The following is a 16,416-nucleotide window of genomic DNA, read 5'->3' as shown; positions in this document are numbered from 1 at the left end:
CAAGGCAGTTGGCACAAGAGGGTGGGGGTGGGGGTTTAGGCAATGCATCTCACCATGAGAATCACCACCACACCTGATATACACTTGTGGGACATCCAGCAGTTTTTGACGATAGGACCGGCTGACATGCCCTAATCTTTGGCCATGGAAACACCACCTAGGCTTTGGCACGTAGGCTATGACCCGACGACGGTGCCAAGCTGCCTCGAGGGCATCGAGCAATGTCAACCGGTCAAATGTCATAATTAATGGAAGTGTGTCTGTCATAACTCCGTCTCCCTTCTTCTTGATCCTCTCAACTTTCACAATCCCCTGGTTAGCCAGCTGCCCCAAGAGGTCCAACTCCGTGTCCCTGAGGAAATTCTTGAGAAGAGTACTCCTCGAGTCTGGCTCAGTGTGGTGTGACGGGTGACGTACACTTCTTTGGAAGCAAAAGCTTTGATGGCCTGGACGTGGGAGCTTTCATCTGCATCCCTGCCCTCAACGAGGTGATACCCATCTGCCTATGGGACAAACACTGTAGATGAACCAGAAGCCTTGAGCAAGTCGGTCTTTAGAAGCATTCTGGACTCTGAAGGAAATACATTCAGCCAGCTTCAGTACAAGAATGTTCTGGCAATCATCAGGAAAAAAGACGCCAGGCATGGTCTTAGTGGTGGGGCTGAAAGTTTTCTTGGAGGGCTTAGGACATCTCTCTCGAAAACTCCCCTTACCCTTCTTTCAGCTGGGTAGATAGGGTACAAGACTATGGTAGACACACTGTCCAGCACTCCATGTCTTCTGGCGGCTCCAGTGATGGGAAAGAGGTATTAGAAAGTCCAATAGAATGGCAAGGTTCGTCAACAGTAGAATGAGGGTCCCCTGGAGTGGCCGGGGTCTGTAGGAGGAGAAATGTGGCCTGTTGATGACGACTCGGTGGTCTGACCACACGCCACACGAAGACCAGTTTGGGGCCCAATTTGAAATTCTTGTCTATAGTTCTTTCGCCTTAATTTGACCAAGATTTTCGTCTGTTTGCGGTTAACTTCCCTTAGTTCAACGGCGGAAAAAGACAATGCTACTTCCCTATATCCTTTCCATAACGCCATCTCGTGAGTGGCATCATATGGTCATGTGACAGTGTTAATTTACTGCTACAACACAGCGTTCATGATGTTAAGTTAAAATTAAGAGAGCATAACAAGTGCATTCTCACTGGCCTCGTAGCACCTCTTCCTCAGTGATTCATTTTCCATATTACACATTTACATTCTTTTATATGTTACTAATACCTTTACTGACTATGAACATCAGTAACAAACTACAGGATATGGAGGTGTATTGTGCAAAATATATCGCCACGAATGATGCCTTACAAAATTTAGCCAGTCAGAATACGACCCTTGATTTGTTGTTGCAGGCAGAATAAGAGTGACGGAAAGAAGCTGCATCTGCTTCCCTTGGCCTTCCTGCAAAAGCATGTATGAGTTACGACAGGGAAGTGACTGGATTTGTCTGTTTCATTAACAAACCTAAATTCAAACAAGGGCAGACAAGGGTAACTGTGTCACGCAGGCTGTATGCTGCCCTGGTGCACCCTTCCTACGGCCAACCGAACCGTGAAATACATGAATATTTACCTGGACTAAAGAATGTCAGTAATTGAACGTTTTTGGTGTTGATGTACCAGATTTGGTTCTCTGAGCAGTTATAAGTACGTTTGCTACGACTCTGGAAATTTGGCAATGAATCGGTGCGCCTGTATTATTAAGTCCATTGATAATACCAAAAATATTATGATCCATCTTTATGTTTCATGTTTTTTATTGTATTTTTGTTATTTAGGAAATATATCGGTAATCCTTAATGTTTGGATGGAGTAGTGGGCGACATGAAATATTCCTTCAAATGTTGACGGGCTTCTCAAAGATATGCAAACCCAAGAGTCTCATACATAAACAGTAACACTGATTGAAGTGGAATACATCTTCATTCCCTCTGTTACATGACGTACGAATTATGGGTAAGTAAAGGTCAGTTATTTGTGTATCTTTCCATAACAGTTGATCATGTAGCAACAATATTCGATTCGCAATGCAAGGATAAGATTTCGTTTCCAGTGCATCGCGGTGCCAGTAAAAATGTTCAGTAATACAACATATGGCATCCACCATCACGTATTATTACTTGTATGGATTTATATTGTGTTACTGTAATACTTACTATAATAAACGCCAACAAACTCATATTAACAAGCATGTATTTCGTAGTAAAAAATATCTTTTGATTTTCTCCAAGAGGACAGTGACCTGCGCATGGATACCAAAATCATAATTCGGACACACGACTTAGAAAGGTTACCAAGGCCTGCCGTACGGGGCTTAGGTTTTATTTTACAGTAAGGACAAGCAAAGGACTTTACAGGACTTTCCCAGGCTACTTTTCCATCCTTCAAAAAACAAAGCTTAGTTTCTACCTGGAAATCATCTTATGTTTGATTCCAAGTCAACAGTGACTTAAGTAAACAAGTAACATTCGATTTTAGTGTTTGTCGCTGGAAAAGACAAATGTTTTCTTCAAAAATCCCGCAGCTGAAGGAAGTTACTCTAAGGCCACTGAACCCTTTCCCCCCACCCCCCACCCCTGATCTATTCTCTTGCTTCACCCCTCCCCTCCACTCACTTCGTCATCCCACCTATTTACCTTTAAACTATCCCATCCCCCCCTTCCTCCTCCATCCTTCTCCCCTCATCTTTCCCTCCCCAATCCCCTTTTTCTTTCACCTATTCCTAACCTTCCCCTCCCCTCGTCACCTCTCTTCCCCCTCCCCTCCCTGGTCGGTGTAATATATAAGGCTTGGGTGCAAGATGAATGTTACACTTCCTACAAGATGAGAATCACTGCACTACTGTTGTTGGCACTGACCGCCCTCACCTCCGCTGTATCCTACCATGGGTAAGACCACACTCTTCATTACTGTATACTTCCTTATGTATCAGCCTGATGTAGTCTCAACCTTATTGAATATTCACACACACACGCACGCGCACACGCACACACACTTAGTAACTGACTCATTATACTGTACATGCTTGATTTACTGTGTACAGAATTTATTTTTAATAAACAGTCCGTCTTTGTGACTACAAGAAATAATATATTTCTATTGCCCCTTTAACCTATGCAAAAACTTGCTGGTTATTAACAGTTATATCACCATTACCACCACCACCATCGTCATCATCATCGTCGTCGTCATCATCATTCCGCCTCTTTTCTTACCAGTAGGTGGGGTGGGGTACGGTTCAGAAACACCCGGGAACCTGGATGCACCTCGTAGGTACATCTTATACATGAAGCATCATCATTACCTATCAGGCAGAGCAAATCAGAGGATTGTCAGGTTTAAAAGGGGATACGAAATCCTTGTGATGCACTCCTTCGTAATCCAGTCAGCTCGATTCCTTGTCATATTCCGTCCCTTATCAGACGCCTACCTCTCTCTCTTGCACACTCATTCACCATATCTAGCCAACTTATTGACCTACCACAACTTTTCCCACCTTTAAGCTCACTCAAATATTCCCTTTTCACCAAAATATTACACAACTTCTCTCCACATGACCATACCATCCAAGCACATCCTTCCCAGTTCAGTTGTCCACAACCCTTTTTACTCCACATCGTTCACGAATCACATTATTTCTTAGACTATCCACTCTATACTCACTTCACACACATTTTTCAGGAACCCCAACTCACCGCATTAACGCCTGTCTTTTCAGTTTCCTGGCACATCAGTCTCGCATGCATATGTTAACATTGGTACGGTATCTCCTTCATGCCGTACTGAGGTATCTGGTATCAGGGCCGTCAGAGCACCAGCCAATATCCCTCCCTGTCCCACGCCAGCTTCCCCTTCTTTTGCCCATTAGCATCTCTCTCTCGCTCTCTCTCTCATTCCACCCATGTACTTAAACTTTATGAATTTATGTCTTTTTCCATTAATAATATAGGTCATCTTCTCTCTCAACAACCGCCACTCTACTCCTTATCTACATGCACTAACAAAGCACGGTGCTCACAGTCACCAACAAATCTCTGCTTGCCTGGAAAGTTATTGTTCACTCTTCTCGCAAATAGCACAATATCATCTGCATATATCAGGTGTGTGATACTCCACCCTTCACCATTCATTAGTACACTCCTGCCTCTCTCCATAACTCTAGTTTTTAGATCTCTCGTATCCTCATCCATGTGCACATTGAACAGAATTGGTGATATCACACATCCTTGTTTAACTCCACCATTGATATGAAACCACTCGCTTTGACAACCACCTACCGTATACTCTGACACAAGCTTCACAACCATCATTAACAACTCTTAAAATTGTAATCATTGACTTATTCATGTCCATCTCCTCACCTCTCTCATCTTTAAATGTTGGCAGTTTCCCAGATGACTTATTATATAAGCTGTTATTTTAAGCGTACAACAATTAGGACTTCAGTACACAGCGCCACGTAGATAATGATTTCAAGCATTCTGATGTCAGTAAAGCCTCTGTAGTGACAAAATCGTGCAATATATATGTATGTATGTATGTATGTATGTATCTATCTATCTATATACGGTATATGATATATAAACACGCGTCAGCCATATAACAATATCATCCCTAATAGGTTCCAGTATGCTACGTGGCACAGTATCAAACCACGCAACAAGGCTGCTACAAAGCATCACTCGTATGTTTCTAACACTGTAAATATTCCTGCTGCCTGTATGGCAACACAGCGACTGGGCTAGATACTGATTCTAATTTGGAGTGTAAATCTTTAGCACCATACTAAACACTGTTTGAATACAAACGTGATAAGGATTTATAAGTGCTCACTGATGTTACATTCACTAAATCTGAACATTGTGACGATGGTAGTATGAAACTCAAATGCGATTCAAGCATACCATCCGTACTGAAACAACGCTGGCAGCATTGGTCCCTCCATAACCATCTGCAAAACAGGTCGAGAATTTCTTTGGTTCACTGCACAAGGATGTGAAAGTGAGATGCTGTATATCCCGTACATGTACGTCTATGTGCCATTTCAGGTACATTGTTGTGTGAAACGACACGTACGACGGTTGAGGTGAAGGTGTTGCAGGATGCAGTGCAGCGGCTGCAGCTGCAACAGTAAATGTACATGTACGTCTATGTGCATGTTTCAGGTACAAGGTTGTGAGTGTAACGCCACATACGACGGCTGAGGCGCAGGTGTTGCAGGAAGCAGTGCAGCAGTTGCAGCTGCAACAATGAATGTACATGTACGTCTATGTGTGCGTTTCAGGTACCAGGTTGTGAGTGTAACGCCACATACAACAGCTCAGGCGCAGGTGTTGCAGGAACAAGTGCAGCAATTGCAGCTGCAACAGTGGACTGAACCTCATGGCCTGGGAGTCCCTGTCGACGTCATGGTTCCTCCCAGCCTCGTTGAAGTCTTCCTAAGTGGACTCCAAGCCAAACACATCCCCGTCCAAGTCAAAATCACCGACGTACAGGCGTGAGTCCAATGTTGTCACCCTCACTGCAGTGTTGTCCAATGTTGTCACACTCACTGCACTATTGTCCAATGCTGTCACACTCACTGCACTATTGTCCAGTGTTGTCACACTCACTGCACTATTGTCCAGTGTTGTCACACTCACTGCACAATTGTATAATGCTGTCACACTCCCTGCACTATTGTACAGTGTTGTCACACTCACTGCACTATTGTATAATGCTGTCACACTCCCTGCACTATTGTCCAGTGTTGCCAATGTTGTCACACTCACTGCACTATTGTCCAATGTTGTCACACTCACTGCACGATTGTCCAATGTTGTCACACTCACTGCACGATTGTCCAATGTTGTCACACTCACTGCACAATTGTCCAGTGTTGTCACACTCACTGCACAATTGTCCAGTGTTGTCACACATACTGCACTGTTGTCCAGTGTTGTCACACTCACCACTTTTGTCCAATGTTGTCACACTTACTCCACTATTGTCCAGTGTTGTCACACTCACTGCACAAATGTCCAGTGTTGTCACACTCACTGCACAATTGTCCAGTGTTGTCACACTCACTGCACTGTTGTCCAGTGTTGTCACACTCACCACTTTTGTCCAATGTTGTCACACTCACCACTTTTGTCCAATGTTGTCACACTTACTCCACTATTGTCCAGTGTTGTCACACTGCACTTTTGTCCAATGTTGTCACACTTACTGCACTGTTGTCCAATGTTGTCACACTCACTGCACTGTTGTCCAGTGTTGTCACTCACTGCACTATTGTCCAGTGTTGTCACACTCACTGCACTATTGTCCAATGTTGTCACACACTGGACTATTGTCCAGTGTTGTCACACTCACTGCACTATTGTCCAGTGTTGTCACACTCACTGCACTATTGTCCAGTGTTGTCACACTCACTGCACTATTGTCCAGTGTTGTCACACTCACTGCACTATTGTCCAATGTTGTCACACTCACTGCACTATTGTCCAGTGTTGTCACACTCACTGCACTATTGTCCAGTGTTGTCACACTCACTGCACTATTGTACAGTGTTGTCACACTGATTGCACTATTGTCCAGTGTTGTCACACTCACTGCACTATTGTCCAGTGTTGTCACACTCACTGCACTATTGTCCAGTGTTGTCACACATACTGCACTATTGTCCAGTGTTGTCACACTCACTGCACTATTGTACAGTGTTGTCACACTGATTGCACTATTGTCCAGTGTTGTCACACTCACTGCACTATTGTCCAGTGTTGTCACACTCACTGCACTATTGTCCAGTGTTGTCACACTCACTGCACTATTGTCCAGTGTTGTCACACTCACTGCACTATTGTCCAGTGTTGTCACACTCACTGCACTATTGTCCAGTGTTGTCACACTCACTGCACTATTGTCCAGTGTTGTCACACTCACTGCACTATTGACTCCTCTTGTTCCTAACACAGCGGACTTCATAATTCTATGGCAATTTCCTATACCTACCCCTCCTTAATACTTTCGTGTGTTATTGTATATTGTCTATCGACATACAATAGTTTGCGTCAGGAAAATAAATGTATATGAAGATTAAGTATGCAAACTGAATCGCTGAAGAGGAAGTGTTAAGTAATCATAGTTAACAAGAGATCTGCCACAGTCATTGCTGCTGTGCTAAAGAGGGATGTTGCATGACCAGTCAACGTAAATCACAAACAGCCAGGCATGAGTCAATCACCATCATCGTCATTGCCTCATCCAGTTGCCCAAAGTAACCCGAGGTGGGACGATGCGTTTCTCTCTCTCTCTCTCTCTCTCTCTCTCTCTCTCTCAAGGTCGATAAATTACTTTTTTTTTTTTTTTTTTTTTTTGGCTAAGGTCGTTTACTAGCACCTCGTCTTTAGCACTTCTATATCTGCAAATCACAACTTAACACTTTGTAGTATGTTGTTCATGCAAACTATGTCATTATAAACGATACAGATAACACACGAGATATTGATAACACATGAGAGAATAACACGAGGTATAAATAAAACATGAGATAATGTTCAGGAGAAAAAATGGAAAATAATTCACAAGGGAGAAGGTGTTACGCCTACTCATAAACCCCTGACGCTCGAGGACGTATTTGAAGCGGTTTAGGGGGGTTCTATCTAAACCCTATAATTCCACAAACATTTCTTCAGCTGACAAAAATCCTCTGTAGGTAGCAGGAGTATTGTAAAAAAGAGTAATATAAAGCCATATGAGAGTAATATGAAAAAGAGTAATATGAAGAAGAACAATATGAAAAATGGATAATATTCAAAAGGGTGATATGAAAAACAGTAACATGAAAATGAGAAATATGAGTGGAGGGTTATTGTGGAGTGTGTAGAAGGTTGGTAGAGTGTGTAAGTTAGGTGGTTGGAGTGTGTAGTGTGTAGTGCGTAATGGCTGTTATGTGTAATGGTGGAGTGGGTAGTTACTGAAATTGGTTGGAATGTGTAGAGTGCAGTGTGTAATGGCTGTTATGTGTAATGGCTGTTATATGTAATGGTGGAGTGTGTAGTTACTGAAGGTGGTTGGAGTGTGTAGTTACTGAAGGTGGTTGGAGTGTGTAGTTACTGAAGGTGGTTGGAGTGTGCAGAGTGTAGTGTGTAATGGCTGTTATGTGTAATGGTGGAGTGAATAGTTACTGATAGTCGTTGGAGTGTGTAGACAGAATGATATAATTAAGTGTTGTGTGTGCAGGATCATCGATGAGCAGGCAGCCAAAAGGCCCGTCAGTCAGTCGCTGCCCCGCAACTTTGACCACAACAAGTACCACAACTTGGAAGAGGTGAGTCCCTACGCCATATAATATCATGGTGCAGTGTGGTAATATTAAGTGCTGACTCCACACATTTACTGTCGCTGACTCAATAGTAAGTGTTAGTCCCTACGCCATATAATATCATGGTGCAGTGTGGTAATATTAAGTGCTGACTCCACACATTTACTGTCGCTGACTCAATAGTAAGTGTTAGTCCCTACGCCATATAATATCATGGTGCAGTGTGGTAATATTAAGTGCTGACGCCACACATTTACTGTCGCTGACTCAATAGTAAGTGTTAGTCCCTACGCCATATAATATCATGGTGCAGTGTGGTAATATTAAGTGCTGACGCCACACATTTACTGTCGCTGACTCAATAGTAAGTGTTAGTCCCTACGCCATATAATATCATGATACAGTGTGGTAATATTAAGTGCTGACTCCACACATTTACATTCAGTGACTCAATAAGTGTTAGTCCCTACGCCTTATATAATATCGTGGGCAGTCGCAAAATTGTAAGTGTTTACTCCACACATTTACAGTCACACATTCAATACTAAGTAGTAAAATTCATACTGAACCACCTGCCTTTTTTTCCTATTTTTGTCAGACGTTGGTGTATATTGTTTATAATATAAATGAACAAATTGGACTTCATCATTCATAATCATTGTACTGGTAATACATGGGTTGCCATGATACCTGCTGGATAGGTCTCCAGTTGTTTTGCCTTCAAAGGACTGATAAATTTCATCGTGTATATTGCATGATGCCAGTAGCCTCACTTGGTAACTTGGTGTTCACAGATCGAATCCATCCTTGAAGGTGTTGAGGAGGATTTCCCTTCCCTGGTGACCATTTCTTCTGCCGGCACCACCTACGAGGGCAGAGAGATACTTGTGGCTCAGGTAACTGTATATTCATTATTGTACATTTAGGGTTGTGTTCCATTATATCTCCTTTTACATAAACTTAGTACAAGACACTAGGAGAAACTGGCAAGTCCTTGTGGTGAAGGTAACTCGCTGTTCTTTACTACAAATGCCTCGTCTGTGTAAAAAGATGAACACCGTGTAAAGAAGTTTACGTCATTGTCAATAAAGTTTTTGCCATCTGTTGTTGAACTTTTAGGTCGATGATCATTTCAGCAATAGATATATAAAATCTGTACACTCCTGTTGCCTCCATCCATGGTGTCATGTGCTTAGCTAACGATTGGCTGCGAGACATGCATGCAATGAACCCAGTAACATTACTTGCCTTCAGATAAGACAATACTGAAGACTTCTTTTAGCGGTTGACCGAAACTCAGTGCACAGCGTGAGTGACGGCAAACAACAAAGTTCCAGCCATGAACCCGCCTTAAAACACAGTGAAAACTCTCCTTTAAAACTACTGGTTACTCGAGTACGTAATTACATGTCTGGTACACTAACATTTTCAGGTGTCAAGTGACGGCGGTGAGACAAGACCGGTGATCTGGATAGACTGTGGCATCCACGCCCGTGAATGGATCTCTCCAGCCGTCTGTCTGTACATCCTGGACGAGCTGGCTTCCAGCTACGGCACCAAGAGTGAAATCACAGAACTCCTTGACACATACGACTTCCACATCATACCCGTTGTCAACCCCGATGGCTACGAATACTCCTGGACCACCTTAAGTCAAACCCGATCCATATTTCACAACCGCTGTCATTTTGGTTACTATTTTGATGATGACGATGATGTTTGTAATAATGTAAAAATCTTATGCTGATTAATCACATTTAAATTTTACTAGTTTTATAAAATCATTACTTAGACTCATTGTAGGATGTTCACCAAACGACCTTTACGAAGTCCTCTTTTGCAACTTCTGTTCTTGGTAAATGTATTATTTGTATGTTAGAGGCACAGCACCAATTGACAGAAGTTGCAAGACCCATAGGATAGAATGTCATAGCTTCTCTTACTGTAGAATCCGTGCAGAATTCCATCTACCTAGTGTTTTCTGTTGTTAGGCAGCGCCCCAACAAAACACGCCAGTGTTATGATCGCCTGGTCAATATTTACTTTATGGGCCCTCTTTTTTTGGCGGTTTTCTCTTTTCACAAATCTTTTGAGATCCTTGGTGGGTTGATTTGATGATGTAGGTTGTCGGAAACGATTTTTTAGATATGAATCTAATCTCTTCTACTTTAACAAAAATATAACGTATACAAATTGTACAATTTCGTCATGTGCAGCAACAAGTGGTGCCCGTTCCTCAATAAAACACCCTGTATCTTTCACAATATATCTTAGGCGGCGCTAGATGAGGCTAATTTAATGTCTGAAAACATATTCTCGACCACTTACAAGGTCAAAAAATCCCACAAAGGATAAAAAAGAACTGAAGCGAAAAAAGTTGAACAATTTGGAGCCCGCTGAGTAGATCGTTTCATTATCCGTTTCGATTAGCAAAAACAGCTAACATGTTAGCCAAAAATGGCCACTGCGATAAGGCCTGTGGCTATACACAAGTAGATGGAATAACTCTGGTGCAGTTGACAGGTATAAATCTAATCCGTCTGCTTCTTCCTCCTCGCACAGGACCGGCTGTGGCGCAAAAATCGTGTGCCGCATGAAGGTGTCCTGGCATGTCATGGTGTCGATGTTAACCGCAACTTTGAGGTTGCCTTCGGTGAACCCGGAGCTTCTGATGAACCTTGTTCTGAGCTTTACCAAGGTGAGGGAGGTCAAGGGCCGTACTCTCCTATGCTTTTAGCAGAATCTCTTAATACCTTTCATCCTAATGATGTATTTCGTGTCAATGCATTTAATATTATTCACTAGGTCATTTGTATTTTGCTACATGGATATAGTTTGCACAGTGAAGTACTAGACCTCAGGAAGTTGTGATGGGCAGCCTCCACACCTTACTGGGATGCAGCACCAAACATGAGGCTGTTACACCCACGCGCCAAGGGGTTCAGTGTTTGGTCACCTTTGTTCTTTTCTGTCTGTCTATCTGTATGTCTGTCTGTGAGCAAGATAATAAAAAACATTGTTGGCTGGCTTTACACCAAAACTGCCATAATGATTTAGGATAACAAGAGGAACACGTGATTATTATTTGGCCGACGGGGTCATACACAATAGGTCAGGGTCAACTCAGAATTTTGATCCGATTTTGACCAAACTTGGTGGAAAGGCTACGGATGAGAAATGATGAAGTGATTAGATTTTGAGACCATCTGGTCATTAGTAAAGGTGACAGGTCAAAGCGAAATGTTAGGCCTCTTAACCCAGATCTGATTTGGTTTTGACCAAACTTGGTGGAAGGGCTTAAGGTTGGGAGATGATTAAATTAGTTTTTTCTCAGAAATATAGGTCGGTCGAGGTCACAGGGTCAGGTCATCTTCAAACACTTTATATCTGATTCAAACCAAACTTGGTGGATCTGTTAATGATGATCAGGTAAGTGATTCGAGTTTGAAAACAGTCAAAGGTCAAGGGCACAGGGCAGGGTCAAACGTTGGATCTTTCTATTCACCTGAAGAATTGGTGCGTGTCGCATCCGAGCACGCTGCTCAAGTTTCAAACAACGTGACGAATCACACGATGAACAGTAATCACAAGCGGGGAAGCTGCGTCAATTCATTACGTCTACACCAGTATTTGCCAACATGTTATCCAAACCATATTCCAAAGCCACAGGTGGCCACTGATCGTGTGGACCAGCCTTTACTCTGATGGTGGGGCGCAGGTGTGGCAACCTCTGACTGCTTCATCTTGTTTAGCAGGAAACAAAACAAATGCAACCGAACTACACTGCGTGTCTTTGTTTCCACCATCATCAAAAAGAAATTCTTATTTATCCTCTTTCGTTAATATTTAAATCATCAGCATCAGTCACTAATACAGCATTATTTTTCTTTTATTTTTGTATTTTTCTCTTCTTATCGCTACTAAGGCCGTGATCTAAGTGAGAGGAGCCTTGGCAGCAACTCTTTCTGACCGATTTATTTTGCATACACCTTAGCATACTCTGAACTGTTATTTACATTCCCAAACACAATGTCGATGTCCAACTGAGCAGGGAAGAATTTTGCATCTGTCCGTCTGTTTGTTAGCATTGTAAAGGCTTTCATTCTGGCCTGATTTTGACGACTAGGGTGTCACGTGAATCCCCACAGGTTGATGATGTGCCCTTTTTTTAGTGGACAACATTCTCAGGTCTACCCCAAGGCCATATCATATTAAAAAAAAAAAATCAGGGCAACCAGATGGGTTTGCCTGTAAAGACCTAAATGCATCAGAGCCACCAGACACCTAACAACCCCCTTAGTGTACCCAGGACTATGAATGTTTTAGAGAGAGAGAGAGAGAGAGAGAAGGAGAGAGAAAGAGAGAGAGATACTGTTTATGCTAAAGGAATAACTATGAAAGGATGACATAGTTTAACAGTGGTAGTATAACCTGAGATCAACGCACTGCACCCAATGCACTACACATGACAAGGATGATACGAGGTTAGGCACCCTAGCTCGGCCTCTGGCGGCTCCTGTAATGGCGCTCCCTACGCGCTGGTTGACGTGTATAGCCCTCACAATTTGGGGTGTGGAGCAATGCCGGTTGACGTGTATAGCCACAAGTGTCTTCCCACCAACCTTTGAACTTTAACTCATCCTCACTCATCGATGGGACCATCTGGAGACATGGGTTTACTTTCATTTGAAAGAAGAGTTGGTGAGTCTTATGTATCTTATCTCTTATGTTGGTAAGTCTTATGTATATTAGGGTCTGAAATAAGGGTATTTTTCTCCATCAGGAATTATACCCTGTAGGGAAGAGTGTGCAACATCAGAAAACCCCCAGCACGTAGGGGTTAATATACACATTGTTTGCATCAGTAACACGCAAGGGAGCACAGAATGGTTATATGCAGAACAAATCGCTGAGATAGAGGTGACTGGTAATCATCAAAGTGGCCAAACACCCGTCTATCCCATACAGGCCCGGAAGCGTTCTCGGAGGATGAATCGAAGGCAGTGAGGGACGGTATTGAGGCCCTGGGCAGTCGCGTCACCGTGTTCTACAGTCTGCACTCCTACTCCCAGCACTGGATGACTCCCTACGGCTACACTGATGCCTTACCCGACGACTACGACGAAATGGTAATATATATCATTTATACTCGTCTCACTTTAACTTTGACTAAAATTACCATCTCTCCACGATGCAGTGCTATGAAAAGAGTGTAGGGTGGCAGTATTATCTCTTTCCTGCCACTGAAACACGTAAATAAGATTAAAAAAAACAAAAAAAAGGATCAAAATGTGGACCAAGTTAAAGTGTGCCCGAAGCAGGCCAACGTCATGGGTGTGAGTACAGGAGTAAGAGCAGTCGGAACAGGAATGGTGAGAAATGCGTGTTGCATGCGTTGATTGGATAGGGTAAGACGTCCACAGTGATAAGATATGGAGAATGGAAGTATGTTAATAATAGAGTGGAAGAGTGTGTGTTTAAACAGTATGGTTCTGTGGAGAGAGCATAAGGTAGACACGATGGTGAAACGGGTAACTGTGTTTTATGAGAGAAGGATTGGTAGACTGGATGGTGAAACGGGTATACGTGAGTGAGTTTTATGACAGAAGGGTTGGTAGGTCAAGCAGGTGGATGGATATGACGTATGAGTGTGTCAGAAAGCACGGAAATAAACCTGGTGAAGAAAATGAATTGACAAGGGATCGCAATGGTTCGATGAAGCAAGTATGATATGCATTTTGCCTTTACATTCGACAAAATTGCTCCATTCCACAGGTGTATCTGATGTGCATCCAAAGGTAGGAGAGAGAGAGAGAGAGAGAGAGAGAGAGATCTGACTGAAGTGGAGGCAGAATTTCGAAGGGTTCACTGATAATTATGTGGTTCATTTCACTGTGCATTAGGCTTGATAGTTCTCCTGCAATTGTCTTCTCATTCTGTGTGTCTGGTTGATGACAAAATATCGTACTCATCCTTTCACTACGATGACGTATTTTGTGTATTATTATCACCAATACCTAGCGGTTTAACTCAGCTCTAACTTGGCCTAAAATTGACATCTCTCCATTTTGACTGAATATCGGGTACGAGGACGAGATCGTCGTGAACACAATGCACATCACTGAACAGTACTATGGAAAGGGTGTGCAGCCGTAGCATTTATTTTTTTCTGCCATTGAGCTACATAAATCAAGCTATAAAAGGACGATAATTTGGGCCAAGTTAAGGTGAAAGAGGTGTAGTGGTGGTGGTGTCAGTACTCATACGGTGCCTGTGTTGTCAGATCCGTGTTGTTGAGGCGGGTGTGGAAGCGCTGGAGGCCGTCTTTGGCACACCCTACACTTAGGGCAGCGTCGCCAACACCATGTGTAAGTACTGGACTGCCATTTGTCTCCCGCCTGTATCACTATCAGTGTAGGAGTCTCTCCTAAACCTCTTTCTTAAGCATTTATCTTCCCTACCACACCTTACTACTGACTGCATGTTAACTTACCTTAGTGCTCTTAGTATCGGTGATAAACTCTCGCCTCGTGTGGAAACCCTCTACAGCAGTATTTTATCCGTTGTTGTTGTTTTTTGAGATGACTGGTGGTGGCTTGAGTGTTGCTGGTCTGCATCTTGGCGGCACAGCAGCCAGTCTCGCCCTCCTACTGGTCATTTCCCAGTTTGTCAAGGCTTTTGAGCAGCAGCTGCCGCTTCCAATAATCGTCATTTTAACAATCTTTGAGCTCTGGACTGTACCCGATCCGCAAAGCAGTGGTTTGTTCGCCAGTCCACAGCCACGGTAACACAGCGGTCTTGCTGTATACCACTTAAATATCACAACACATTCAGTATTAGTTGTTTCCTCGGGATTTACCTGCCATAAATGAGTCATACAATTATGAAACTTAGTTCCTGTCATAAAATTGTCATTCTTTGTGAATGGTAACTCTCGTAGACTCTGGCCAATAATATTAAGGTGGCATATGCGAAAATAAACAATAATATTATTAAGGTGGGATATGGTGAAATAAGTAATGATATCATTAAGGTGGCATATGACAAAATAAAGTGTTAAGGAAGTGGCACTGTAAAACCCTATGGTGGCCAGAATAACACCTGCCCTTTGTATACACGTCACCCTGCCAGCACCTCTATCTTAGCTATGTATATTGTATATTGCAGCTTATTTTCTTCTAATGGTATTTACATCTTTTTGGCACACTTGACAGCTATCTTTTAGTTCGATTTTAAGTCATTTCTCAACAATGAACATTCAAAACTTTGCCACCTGTAACTGTGGTTTTATTCATTGCAACAGGTGAAAGAGTTGTTTTAGGCATTATAACGCACCGTGTTATGTATCTCTGGATGACATATACAGACTCAAAATACTGTACAATACAGCGGCGTACACAGGCATAGGAACAATAGGTACGTTCCTATTGTGTAATTCGTGGAACCAGTTTGGTTTTCGCGGAGGGAGAGCGACTGGACTTAAGGCGGTTGGAATATCCAATAAGCTTACACCATATAACTGCACGACGTAGTTCTTCCTGTAAAAACAGATAAGACAGGGAATGTATTATAAACACCATACAACTGCACGATGTAGTTCTTCCTGTAAAAACAGATAAGACAGGGAATGTATTATAAACAAGTGTGTGCATTGCACGGCAGATGTGACGTCTGGTGCCAGCTACGACTGGGCCTACGAAATTGCCAATATCCCGTACGTCAACACCATCCAGCTGCGGGACGAAGGCACCTGGGGCTTCCTACTCCCTGAAGAGGAGATCCTGCCCACAGCAGAGGAAACCTTCGCTGGTATCGTGGCTGCTGCTGCTGCCATCTAAACCCTTGGCCATTTAAATGCCGGTTATCAGTGTTTCTTCCACACGGTTGTATTCAGGTTGGAAAAGGCACAGACATTACCCACAGGAGAGGAAACATTGGCTGGTGTCATGGCTACAACTAATCCTACATTAAGACAACGTATTGGTGTAACTCACTGCTGGTACTTTCAAACCAATTATTCAACTTAGCAAAGGTATAGATGACTTTTAGCATTCGAAAAACA

General features: G+C 42.9%; 1 pseudogene; it reads left to right on the top strand.

The window, feature by feature from the left end:
• Positions 1–2,869: 2,869 nt before the first annotated feature.
• LOC145413750 (carboxypeptidase B-like) lies at positions 2,870–16,192 on the top strand (annotated as a pseudogene).
• The last annotated feature ends 224 nt before the right edge of the window (positions 16,193–16,416 follow it).

The sequence above is a fragment of the Coenobita brevimanus genome, chromosome 12 (assembly GCF_032717465.1).
Source record: "Coenobita brevimanus isolate Jiangsu-jjx chromosome 12, ASM3271746v2, whole genome shotgun sequence".
Lineage (NCBI taxonomy): Eukaryota > Metazoa > Arthropoda > Malacostraca > Decapoda > Coenobitidae > Coenobita > Coenobita brevimanus.
Note: the sequence above shows the minus strand (reverse complement) of the source record. Positions and strands in the feature narration are given on the sequence as shown.